This window comes from Propithecus coquereli, unplaced genomic scaffold, assembly GCF_000956105.1.
Source record: "Propithecus coquereli isolate 6110/MARCELLA unplaced genomic scaffold, Pcoq_1.0 Scaffold56, whole genome shotgun sequence".
Lineage (NCBI taxonomy): Eukaryota > Metazoa > Chordata > Mammalia > Primates > Indriidae > Propithecus > Propithecus coquereli.
The window spans coordinates 7,567,455-7,580,202 of NW_012151507.1; the positions used below are offsets into that span (position 1 = coordinate 7,567,455).

Here is a 12,748-nt window from a genome sequence, read left to right on the forward strand (position 1 = left end):
TTTTTAGCTAATCTGCCCAAATTAAGATTCTGATCCTTTCTGCCTTTATACTTTTTATAAGCCATCTATTTGTGTAAACCATCATTCCATACCCATATTCCCCACCCAGTTTATCCTTTATTAGAACCCAATTTTTTTCCTACTTATGGGGGGAAAAACAGTGTTAGTGTGTTCTAACTCCTGAATTTTATGCCATGATTATGTTTTTAAGTGTTTCTGTATCTGATATCAGAAATAAGCAAGAATGGATTGGTTACTTAAATATTTCAAAACAGACTTTTCTGATTTAATGGAGTCATTTGGGGATGAAAGGAAATAATTCACCACTAGTAGGTATAAGTAGGAGATTGAAAGATTAGATTATGATCGTATGAACTCAAGAAATAAAAGTTAAAGAATGAAATTAAAGAGGTTAAAGCCAAAAATAAACAATACACACAAATTATCTCTATAACATTACTTATCAGAATTATATTTGAGACTCCAGAATGCAACAAGAGCACACATGTTAAGAAAAAGAAATGTGCATTAATAGAATCTGGAGGTGGAAAGTCAAAATGCTTACCTTTGTAATAATGTAGAGACAGAGCACTGGTCATGGATGCTGGTGTTCTAATTAGGTATTTGATTCTAAAGTTAGACAGTTTTAAGGAGGGTTGTAATTACTAGCTTTCTTTGTTTTGTTTTGGGATTGGTTGGTTTGTTTTTCACTTATATGGAATTAGAGCTTTTTATTTGTAATATAGTCTCAAATGTAGGTGGAATTTGTTTTTTCTCTATGGAAATTTTATTTTCCTTTTCATTTGGATTTAAACATTGCTTAATTCCAGTGTCCAAAATTCTAGGATTTCATTAAATATTAAATTATTTAAAATTTAAAGAAATGGACGTGTACAAACACCAAGAAATGGGTATTCATTCTGCCTGTAGATTTCAGTTGTATTCAGTTTTGTTAGTCTCCTTGGATATGTGTGTGAAAGAAAATGAGATTCAAAGGTTTTAAAATGTCTTTATGAAATGCTTGTTTTTAGGAGATTATAACTTTTATGTATTGTAGTAGATTGAGTGTTTGGGTTAAAATGGGGTTATGATTTTAGGTGTTGAAGCTTATATGATTGCTGTGTCCTAAATGAAATTATGCTTAAATGTTACTTCTCTCCTTTGGGATTTTAAAGTGTTACTTTCTTGATGAGAATGCATGGCATTCACTCTGAGCAACCATTACTGTTGTAGTTAGCGTGACTCTAGCTTACTAGACCTTGAATTTCCTAAATTACTATTTATGTTTCTTCTCATGAGATGCGACGTTCACTACCTCTTTCCTCCATTGCATATATATCAAAATTAAATAAAATCAAGCAAAATTTCCATGACAGCCTCATTTAACACAGACTTCTAGATTTTTCTGGAATGGACTAAATCATTTTTTAAAGGAAATCTCCTCTTCATATCTCAGGATTCATATCTTCATCTTTCAGTTCCAGGTTCAGAAGGCCTGGAACTCTGTAGTTCTAGACTATTAGGCTCTCTGAGAACTGCACGCTCTGCACATTGTAGGTACTCAATCAGCAACAATTGCTTGTGGCATAAACTGCAGGAGCTGTCTAATAGCCGGCAAGCAAAGGTGCCCAATTAGTTGGTAACTGATTTGCCAGAGGAAGTCTGTTTGCAGCGTGGATAGTTACTATTATGAGAGAACCCTTGAAGATGCAGTTGTTGCCTCTTAGGTGCTCAGAATCCTTTGGGAAAACTGAAGTGTTCAGTTCAGTGGGAACATTTTGGATCTTCTCCATTTATAGATTTACAGAACTCTATTTCTAAAGCCTTTATCCTTGAAGTCATGTTTTATAGTTTAGGGGAAATAGTTAGTTTTATAAAACATGTAATTCCTAAAAGACTAAGGATTAATTCCAGAGGGGGAAAAAACCATCGTGGTTATGAAAAATGCTCTGACAGCAGGCTGTCATCTTTTAGAATTGCTTCTCAGTTTTTCATTGCAATAGAAAACTCAAATTTCTCCAAGAGTTTTATGGAGAAATGGAGCATATTTTAAAATTAAATTGAATGTATATAATTTTATAAGAATTAAAATGTTTGACCTTGAAAGTTTTTTTCTTCAATTTTATTGTGTTACAGAACAATGCCTACATATAGTAGACACTCAGTGAATATTTGTTAAATGAATGTGATATCATCATGTTAATGGAATTCATAAATGCTAAAACAATATAGATGTGTGTTTTCTGTAGGAAATCTTGTCCTTATTTCACCTCAGGATTTTACCATAACATTATTTTTCCTCTTTGCAAATATCCTTTCATCAGTATTTTAATTATTGATGAGGTCTGCACTTGGAGAATTTATTCAAAACGACTAATTCCAGTGTCTGGGGGGAAATAAAACACTCTGGGAATTTAATGTATGGTCCTTTTTCATTGTTTATATTACATTCCTTAAAAGGGCAGTTTGAGAATGAAAAACTCCAATGTAAAAATAATTTTAATTTTCTGCAGCTATGTATGTGTGTGTGCGTGTGTGAGAGAGAGAGAGAGGGAGAGAGAGAAAAGGTGGGGAGAAGGGAGAGATAGAGGAAGGGAGGGTGGGGGTAAGAGAGAGAGAGAGTGGGAGGGAGGTGAGAGGGAGAGACAAATGTGCCATCTATGAAATTGTGGCACATTTCCAGGACAACTGAGAATGATAAATTCAATAAAAAGAAAAATAAGCATTTTTCTTTCATGTGAGAAGAATTATGCTTTTTTTCTTTTAAAAATTGATTTTCATCAAAACAACCAGTAATAGGGTTAGCAAGTTCAAATAGTAATTTTTAGATCAAGCTGATGGTTGCTTTTAGATAATAGCCTAAGTCATTGATTAGAGGGGAAAAACCATCTTTTGGAAAAGAGTATTTATCATGTTAAAATAAAAATGTTTTCTAGTCATTTTAAGAAAACTTTCTAAGATTCAGTAAGAGAATATTGTCATTTCTTTTCAAAAGAAGGTAGAGTATCTGCATTACTGACAAATATTGTTTTACCATAGACCTTTTAAATATCTTTTTTCCTTTTAATAGAGAAAAGGGCATATTTAGATATTTGGATGTTTATTTTATATTTTAAAGCAATTTTCTTTGGTAATACAGGATAAAAATAGTTGTGAAATGAAGATTTTAAAGTTGTAGAATATAAGCAGATGTTGAAAATGTACCTTGCCATATCCGAAGTTGATTTTTTGGCTAGAATAGGCCAACAGTCTCATTGGTTTCTTTGAAGTATAGTGAGTTGCCTTTTCTTTTTCCCTCACCAAACCATAAAGATAATTTCATAAATGTCTTTTCAGCTGAGATTTTATATTTTGCCAGTTTTTCTATGACTTAGATGAAGTTTCAATTAAAAATAGACTATAAACTTACATGTGGGTGGCAGTTGAATGAGTTGCTATGACAGTTCATATTATGAGGTTGAACCAAGTACAAAGTAGCTTAACAGAATTTGGGAAACACAGAACTATTTGAGTACTAATGATTAACCTTCTTTAACTTGGTCTGGGTGTAGGGAAACATACCTTACTCTCAGAGGACAAAGTCTTACTGAGGGAATCAGTGGACACTGAAGCCCTGAATTCACTACTGCTAAGAACCAGTGTTCCTAAAGAACACCGCTCTTTCCCATTTGTGGATATAAGTAAAAAGGCCTGGGGGAAACTGATCTTGTCTGTGTCTCCTCAGTCCTCTACAGCCAGTCTTAGAAGAGGTGCTTAAGAAATGCTACATACCATCATTCAATTCTTATACCTCCTGCTTCTGAAAGAAATTTAGAACTTTTCTTCTTTTATGGAATATTCTTAATCTGTTTCTGCCATTTTCTACCCTCTGTATTTCTCAGTGGAGGTTTAGAGTATTGCAAAGTATATCTGTATATAGACCAAGCAATTTTAATATTCTCTTACTAACGTGCCATTGAATGTTAAGCTTAGACATTGGGCAGGAAGGCAAACAGCATTTTAACTGGCCTCTAGTTTAAGGAAAGGTTTCCATTTACAGAATACTGGCAACTAAAAAAAGAAGAGGAAATAAAAATGAGGCATGATGGCAGTTCTATTTTTATTAGAAGATGGCTAATAAAATTCATTTGGGTAATACAAATTCAGATATTGGAGAAAGCATGTATGTATTGAGTTTATTTTCACATTTCTGGGAGGAGCTGTGGGTGGATAAAATGGGAAGGTTTCATTTTCCTCCCTGTGAAGTGTTGATTGTTCAGAATGAAAATATGCAAAACCAGAGTTTAAGAGCCATAGGTTTCACCCAGGAAACATAAATTTATGTTTATTTTTCCTAAATCACAGGAAAGGCTCTTCATTTTTCATGAGGAAGTAGGGTTACAGTTCTCTCTGATCAGTCCTGTTTATTTTATATATGCTATATGTTCTGCTTGTAACCTGGTTTTTATTTCACTTCATTGTGAACGTTTTCCCATGACACCAAATATTTTTCGATAACATAATGATTACATAGTATTTTATTGCAAGCCTACTATGTATTTAACATTTTTTATTGCTGAGTACTATTTCCTGATAGAATTTTTAATATTCTATTGTGAAATGTAGCATCATTTTTTACTTTTTAAAGTACTAGTGTGCTGAGTTTTTACAATGACATACAAAGAAAATATTTTTATTTTTGTTTCTTTCTCATTTTAAGTACTATATGCTGGGAAAGAAATAGTTCCAGTGGCCACATTAAGTAGCCCAGTTAGTAAACTTCTAAAAATAGCTTTCTTAATAAGGCTAGTAGACTGAATGGGATAGTCACACGTAGTCTTTATTTATTTTTACAGGTTACTTGTAACTTTGGTTATTTGCTCTATATCATCAAAAATGTCACCTAGTGTAGTAGTTTGTTTTACATTGCTGTAAAGGAATACCTGAGGCTGGATAATTTATAAAGAAAAGAGGTTTATTTAGGTCACAGTTCTGTAGGCTGTACAGGAAGCATGGTGCTGGCATCTGCTTGGCTTCTGGGGAGAGCTTTTGTGCTGCATCAAAACATAGCAGAGGTCAAAGGGGAAAGCAGGCACATGCAGAGAGCGATCAAACCTGAGTGGCTTTTGGTCCCTGTATAACAATACACGGGGCATGGTGGGGGTGTACTAATGTATTTCCCTGAGAACCAGTCCAGTCTCCCTACCACAAGAATGGCACCAAGCCATTCGTGAGGGATCCACCCTCATGACTCAAACACCTCCCACTTGGCCCCACCTCCCAACACTGCCACACTGGGGATCAAATTGCAACATGGCATTTGGTGGGGGCAAACAAACCATATCCAGACCATAGCCCTGTAGGAGGTCTATGTCTCTGCTTACTCCCTTTATTGATACTTTGAACTCTATGTAGGTAGGATCTGGGCTCTCTTTTATGCCTCACAGGCAGAAAGTAGCTGCTTTAGTAAGTTTTGTTTTGTTTTTTAATTATTCAAGAAAGGAAATAAGTAGGGAAGAAGCAAGATTATTTCTTAGTGTTGTCTCATTTTCAGAATCTGTCATGATAAAATTTACTTGAAAAGTCACGTTTTCTCCAAATCTTATTTGTAATTTTAATTAAATCTCATTTAAAATTTTCTATTTTAAAATATTTATTACCCTTATTTGTTGAGACATAGTTTTGACTCTATATTTTTATGTGTTTTGGTAAAGATTTTATTGGAAATAAAATTATTTTATATGACTATTGTAACCATAGGGAGGAATTTTGAACATTATAATCTTATCTGGAGATACTGATATACTAGGTTTATAAGTGGTTTCCCATTATTTCATTAAGAGAGGTACTTTGAAACCAGTACCTCTAGACTAAACATTTTAACATCAACACATAAATATGAAATTTATATTCACATTCAAATGAAACAACATTAACTTCTTGGCTCACTAAGTCTAGAGCAAGTCTCATCAGCATAGCAGGGGCTGCCTGTGTACTACTTTACACAAATAACTCTCCCAGCCTCTGTGCACATGCTACAGCTTTGTACACAACATTAGTGCACGCATGCTGCCCAACCCAGTAGTGTTCGCAGAGGCATTTAGAGATGCTAGCAGGACAACCCAGAGGCTACTGCTGAGCACCCTTCTGAAATTTTAGGAGTTGAGGGATCCCCCAGTTTGGCTACAGTGCTTCTCACATAGGCTCTGAGCACATTCTCACTTTTGCTCTGATTAAATCCTTGATAAAGGAGTGAGATCCTCAAGTGGAATGGACAGATTAAGTCCTTCCCTCAGTGAAAGGGCAATATGAAAAACTATATTATCATTTCATCTATTTGCTGCTATAATCATTTAGTCAACAGACATTTGCTAAGTACTTACTAGATGCCAGAAACCGTGCAGATGACCAGGAATACAACTATAACCCAAGACCATCCCTGAGGTGGTATGAGTTGAGGTGAATTATACACAAATAGGAAACCAGGCAATGAGGATACAATGTGGTAAGTGTTGAGCCAGTGGTGTGCGGCGTTCGGTGTGTCGTGTTCTGTGGGAGCTTATAAAGTCTTGGCAGAAAGATGAGGAAAGAGTGACTGTCTTTGCCTTACCCCTAACATCTATCCCATCCATCTCCCCTTTCCCATTTTTCTGTAATTGCTACATTTTAGACCTTCCCACTTACATCATCACAAACCTTATACAGTGCTTCTCAGACACTTCCACCCGCGAGCTCTCAGCAGCCAGGAAGGGCAGGGAGCTAGTCACTGAGTAGGGAGGGGTGGTAGGGTGCTCCTATTTTAGAACACCATCCTAGTGATTTGTCATCCTATGAGTTTTTCCTATTATTATTCCATACTGTTTGTGGTTATTGTGGAGAACTGTGATTCCAATGCACGTGTCACGACCTTTTACAGAACACAAAACTGTGTAATGTTTTTAACTCTACAAATCTTCTAGTAAAATTGGCTTTTAAGAGAGACCTTCTATGAGTATCCAGTGGTTTTACATACCCCATGCACAGTATTGTTCCATAAGCACGCACCCAGTTCATTACTCTCTGCCTTAGTCAATCTTTCAAAAATGTTACTAGAGCAATTTCCCTGAAGCTCACATTCTATTATGTAATTTCTTTGTTTTCTTCGATTTAGAAGAAAACTGCCGACAGCTTAGCCTGCTGAAAACGCCCTCTACAGTGTGCTTGAGTCTGCCTTTCCAATCTTAGACTTCGCTGCCCTCCCTATGCATGCTGTGGTGCAAAAATCTCTGAACTAGTCTTTGGGGAAGCTATTTCTTTGCTTATGATGGTGCTTCTGTTTGAAATGCACACTTCTCTATACCTTTGCTTGTGGGTGTTTTAACTATTTTTAAGGTCCAGTACAAATACCTGGTCCTTTTGAATCTTTCCCCTATTATTTCACCTAGGAATAATTTTTATCTCTTTTGGTTTCTTTGTAAATCTCTTCTAGTTTTTATTAGTACTTACCTCATCCTTCCCTTATGGTTCTTCATATATCTGTCTTTTTCTTTTCTGCCAGAATATAAACCATTAAAGAATGACTTTTATACATTTTTTCCAAACCCAACATTGTCTGCTGTGTATCCTATATAGTTTCTGCCCTGTAAATGTCTACTGAATTGAACTTAAACTTTGAAGTATAACGTACCACTAATGTTGGGACATTGCATTGTATTCCCAGTGCTACCACTTACTCTTTGAATTGTATCCTGACATCTAATTTTTCTATGACTCAGTTTTTTTTAACACACAAAGTGGATGTAATGATACTTCATTCTGCATTATAAAATTGTTATTTATTGAAGAACTACTTTGAATTCCCTGGAAGGAAAATGGTCAAATTTATAGAAAACTTATTAAATTTTGCCTCTGAAATATGAAAGTTTGGGGTATAATTTAGAGATAATTTTATTTAAACACCAAATAATCTGGAACTACAAGCCAGTAATACCACATATGTATGTATGTGTATGTGTATGTGTGTGCAATCTTTCATATTGATAATCTCATTTTGTGATGTGATGGTATGCCATGGTAAATGGGTCTTCTAAATTTTAAGGAGGCAAAAATTGTTACAGAAAACCAGGTTACTTTAGTGGGTGACAGTCTGGACTCTACAGATAGACTGCCTAGGTTCAAATCACTTTTTGGCCTTTCATGTGACTTTGGGTAAGTTATTTAACTTTTTAGTCCTTTGGTTTCCTCATTTATAAATCAGAATAAGAGCTCCTATTTAGAGTATAGTTTTCAAGAATAAATAATACTAACACATAGTAAATAGATGTTAGTTATTATTACTATGATCTTTCCATGGAAAAATCATACATAGTCAGGTTTAGTTGGAGGTTAAACTTAGTGGTTAAGAGCTTAGCATCAGATAACCTGGGTTTTAATTCTCACTCTTCCTGTTGCTACCTGTATAATTTTGTGGAAATTACCTGATTGCTTCCAAGCCACTGTTGGGTTTTTTGAGAATTGGATGACATATTACATGTGAAATCCTTAACATATTGCTTTGTGTATGGTAATATTTAATAAATATTAGCTATCGGTTGTACTTACGTTCTGCCTTTCTCGTCTTCTCACAGGCTGACTCAAATCTATGTGGCATTTATTTTAGCATTAAAGTAGAAAGCTTTAAGTAGAAAGGGATTCTGTCCTAAGGTCAAAAAATCATAAAGTTAAAGAAGAATGGATCTAAGTGTAAATTTAAAGAAAATTTAAAGAAAATAAAACTTTTCAGACTTATCCCAAAAACCCTTTTGGATTCTCAGATTGGATATTCCATTGGCTCACCTGAGTGTTAGGAAAAAAGCCTTTTGAGCTACTCTGGAGTTCGGTCTTGAGGCAATCCTGGAAAAATTCTTCATCCTTAGATCCATGGTCTCCAAAGTTAGGAGTATACTATAACCCAGTAGGTGAGGGAACACATTTTATTTTTATATATGTTTTTATTTATATTTATTTTATTTATTATTTATTTTATTTTATATTTTTATTTTTATATATATTTTATATATGTTTATATTTATTTTATTTATAAAAATATTTAACATGCAGGGTGACAGTAGTGCATATATAGCTAACCTATTAAGTATAAATATATTGAGATAGGGCTTCAGATTTCCAAAAAAAAAATATACACACACACACATACACACTCCATAGACCACTGCTCTGGAGAATGGCTATATGAAGCTGAAGTTTTAGTATAAACAAAGTTTAGATATTTGTTGTTGATATAATTTAAATATTACTCAGTTTTCTAAATTCATCAGATCTTTGCTTCCCTGTAAGTGCCATGTATAAGGGGAAATAGGATCTTTACTCTGAATCCTTTTTCATAGCAGGCTCTTTTAAAGATGCCTCTTTTCGTCATGATGAGGTGGGGGAGTTAGAACTATTAAAATTGCTTTAAGAAAATGTAGGGAAAAGATTATAGAGATGATTATTTCTTTGTTTTTCATAAATCTCATCCTTTGGGTTAAGATAAAGCAATTAAAGTAGGAAAAAGCCAGTAAGGATTTCATTAAGTTCACTTTTTAAAATTGAATTTTGACATAGTGATTTAAAATTAGATGGACCTGGGTTCAAATGCTCCTTCTAAGATCTTGCTAGCAGTGATGTTTCTTTGTGCGTAAAAAGTGGGAGTGGGGGCAGGCATTTAGTATCAGTAGCTTTCTCCTGTTGGCACTTAGCAAGCCAGCTCTCAGTGAATGATAGCATTGATTATTCTTAAGGAAGTGATGAAAAGAGGAAGTATTTCTTACACCATGGAGCTTGACTAACTTTAAAAGTATGTAAATTGAGAGTAATCCTACAGTCTTTTAGAGATGGAGAATTTCTCTGCAAAGTTCGGATGTGCAGCCATTATATTAGTATTTAAAGTGACTTCAGATGCATCAGTTTATTACCTACTATATTATATTTGAAAAGAATCGTATTTATTTTGTCTTTTAGCGAGATTAAATTTAGAAACTAAGATAATATAGTCAAAGGTGATCTTAAAATGCACTTTATGTTCTATGAAGGTCTCTATGGCACCCAGTCACCAGATGTAATCTGACATAGATTCCATGTTCTCATTTCTTACAGTGTTTGTTTTAGTTCCCTTTATGAACCTTAGTTGTACAAGTATGTTCTAAAATACCAATGTATTAAGAGGATTAATTCCTGTTAAATTCATCAGTGCTCTTGGCAGCTTGGCGTGCGTACTGCTCTCTGTGAGTGGGAGATTACAGTTTAGAAGCAACTTTATGGATCACTTCCCAGGTTGATGTCGCATATGTTCACTTGAGAACCTGTATGAATAATCTCTCAGGGTGAAGGTAATTAAGGGAAAGCATGATCTACAGAATGAAGCCAAGTAATCTGAGATTCTGTTTTTAAACTCTTTGCTAAATAACATGAATTCAATTGTTTACCTTCTTAATTTACCCATTTGTAAAACTATAGTTTCTGTTGTTAAAGTGCTCTATAGTCCTTACTTTAAAGATCCCAATTATCAGAACTTTTAAGACTATTAATAGAAATAATAAAGAAACCGAATTTGCTTTTGTATGGATATGTCATATTATATGTTTAGTATTAGAGATAAATATAATAATCAACCTGATTTTCTCATAACAGTTTACAAATGAAATTATTCTGTAAGTTTTTCAGAACAGTAAAATGTCAATTTTTCATGTTTCTCAGATGTACTTTTTTCATCCCCACATAAATTTGCAGAGGGCTTCTGTATGCCACAAGTCTTCCAATATTCCAGTATTGGCTAAGTTCCCCTCATTTTGTTTAACTAATTCATCCTGGTTGGAAAGCTTAACTACTACTAAAGCTTAAGATTATATCTTTTTACTACTTTTCTGATTTTTAAGTTTAACATTCAGTAACTACTTGCTATTATTTTAGCTGCATATGTTTAAATAACACTAAAAGTATACTTGAATCTCCATTTAGTATATTTACAAGCTTAGTTAGAAGTGCCAAAAAACTGGACTTTAAAAATAATTTAAAACTGTAATATTGATTTAAATTTTTAAAAAATCTCACAACTATAAAAGTTTTTTACTATTGTACTTATCCCGTGAAGGTTTAAAAATGCAATGACTGATGCCCAAAATGGTATAGGCAGATGTTATACAGCATATGTTAAGTCATTTTGTCAAGATACCTGAGCCCCTGTCCTTGAGTCCTGTGTCAACAGTGAAGTTGATACTGAAAACTAGATTATGACCCTCAAATCCATCTGTTAGGTTATATTCAACTAGAATGATAGTAAAGCCAAAGACTACTCTGCTAGCAGTTTCTGCTAACATTTCTTGGTATCCTGTATACCTCACTCTTCTTAAACAAATAACATTTTTTCAGTATACTAGTAGTTCTCAAGAGGAGATAGGAGAGGCAGGTTTATTTCCCAGGGTGATGTATTATTTTGATTATTTCCATTTTTTTTGTAAGGAAAATTATAGAAAGTGAAACTCAGCAAAATTTCCTTGGCTTCTAGAGGATGGGGAAAATGGTTGCTATAGGTACTTGAAAGATAGAAGAAGAAAGCATTAAAGGAGGAGATGGGATTTTAAATATCGAGATACAGTCCTATATATGTTTTCAAGCATAGCATTCTGGTGGAGAGAATGTTTATACAAGTCTGTACAAAGTTGGTCACTGGTCCAGGCTAAAGTTCAGAAGTTTGTAGAGATGAAGTGAAAGGCTTAGACTTTTAGTAATAGCTCTTGAGTTCTCAAGAAATGGAACAAGCCGAAGAAACAAACTATTGAAAAGCCAAACCAAGTTGTTCCTGAATCCCTAAAACTAAGAATAATTTCAGAAGTGTGGGTTTTTTTCCTATATATAGTATAGAGGGATTGCCTTTGCCATTAAATAGGACAACTATATCAGTCTGAAACTTTTGATATTAAAACTACCTGGAGACCAAGCTCTATTTTAGTTTATAATCTTTTCCTTCATCCCCCCTTAGTTTATGGAAATATGCTTATAATAATAGAGAGCAAGCCAGATGTGGTGATGTGTACCTGTGGTCCCAGCTACTTATGAGGCTGAGGCAGGAGGATCCCTTGGGCCCAGGAGCTCCAGGCTGCAGTGCGCTGTGATCACATCTGTGAATAACCACTGCACTCCAGCCTGGGCAACATAGCAAGACCCTGTATTTAAAAATAATAACTATAACAATAATAATAATAATCATTGGTAGAGGCCAAGATGGCGGACTAGAAGCAACCTGCACTCGCCACTCTCAAGGAGAGGATCAAAGGTTGTGGTAAGAGGTTGTGGACCGTCTGGGAGAGATAAATCAATAGAGAAGTGACTGGAGACACCCAGAGTAGGAGAGAGAGAGACGGTGACACTAGCTGCAATCCAGTGATGTACCCAGGCACTCACCAACATCCTATAATGCGCCCAGGGACCTGCAAGGTCCCAGACCTATCCTGCTGCTGGCTGCGGCCCATGATGCCCCCAGGCATCTGCCAAGGTCCCATGACTCACCCCACCACCAGCCAAGTTCCCACGACCCGCCCAGTTGCTATGGCCCTTATGCCACATCCACCCCAGTGGACTCGTGTGCCACAAGCCTGGTGGCATAGTACATCATGCACATTGGCAACCCCAACAGCACTACATGCTGCACAGATGCTATGGCACTGCCCCTGCCACACTGCTGCAGATTCACTCACCAGAACCCACCTCCTGCCTCACCAGTGCTGCCACTGCCCCTGGAAATGAGAGGAGCAAA

At 35.3% G+C, this 12,748-nt stretch overlaps 1 protein-coding gene across 1 annotated transcript in view; it reads left to right on the forward strand.

The window, feature by feature from the left end:
- LOC105821147 (rab GTPase-activating protein 1-like) overlaps nt 1–12,748 on the forward strand; it is a 592,862-nt gene that overhangs the window by 218,268 nt on the left and 361,846 nt on the right. The window lies entirely within an intron of this gene.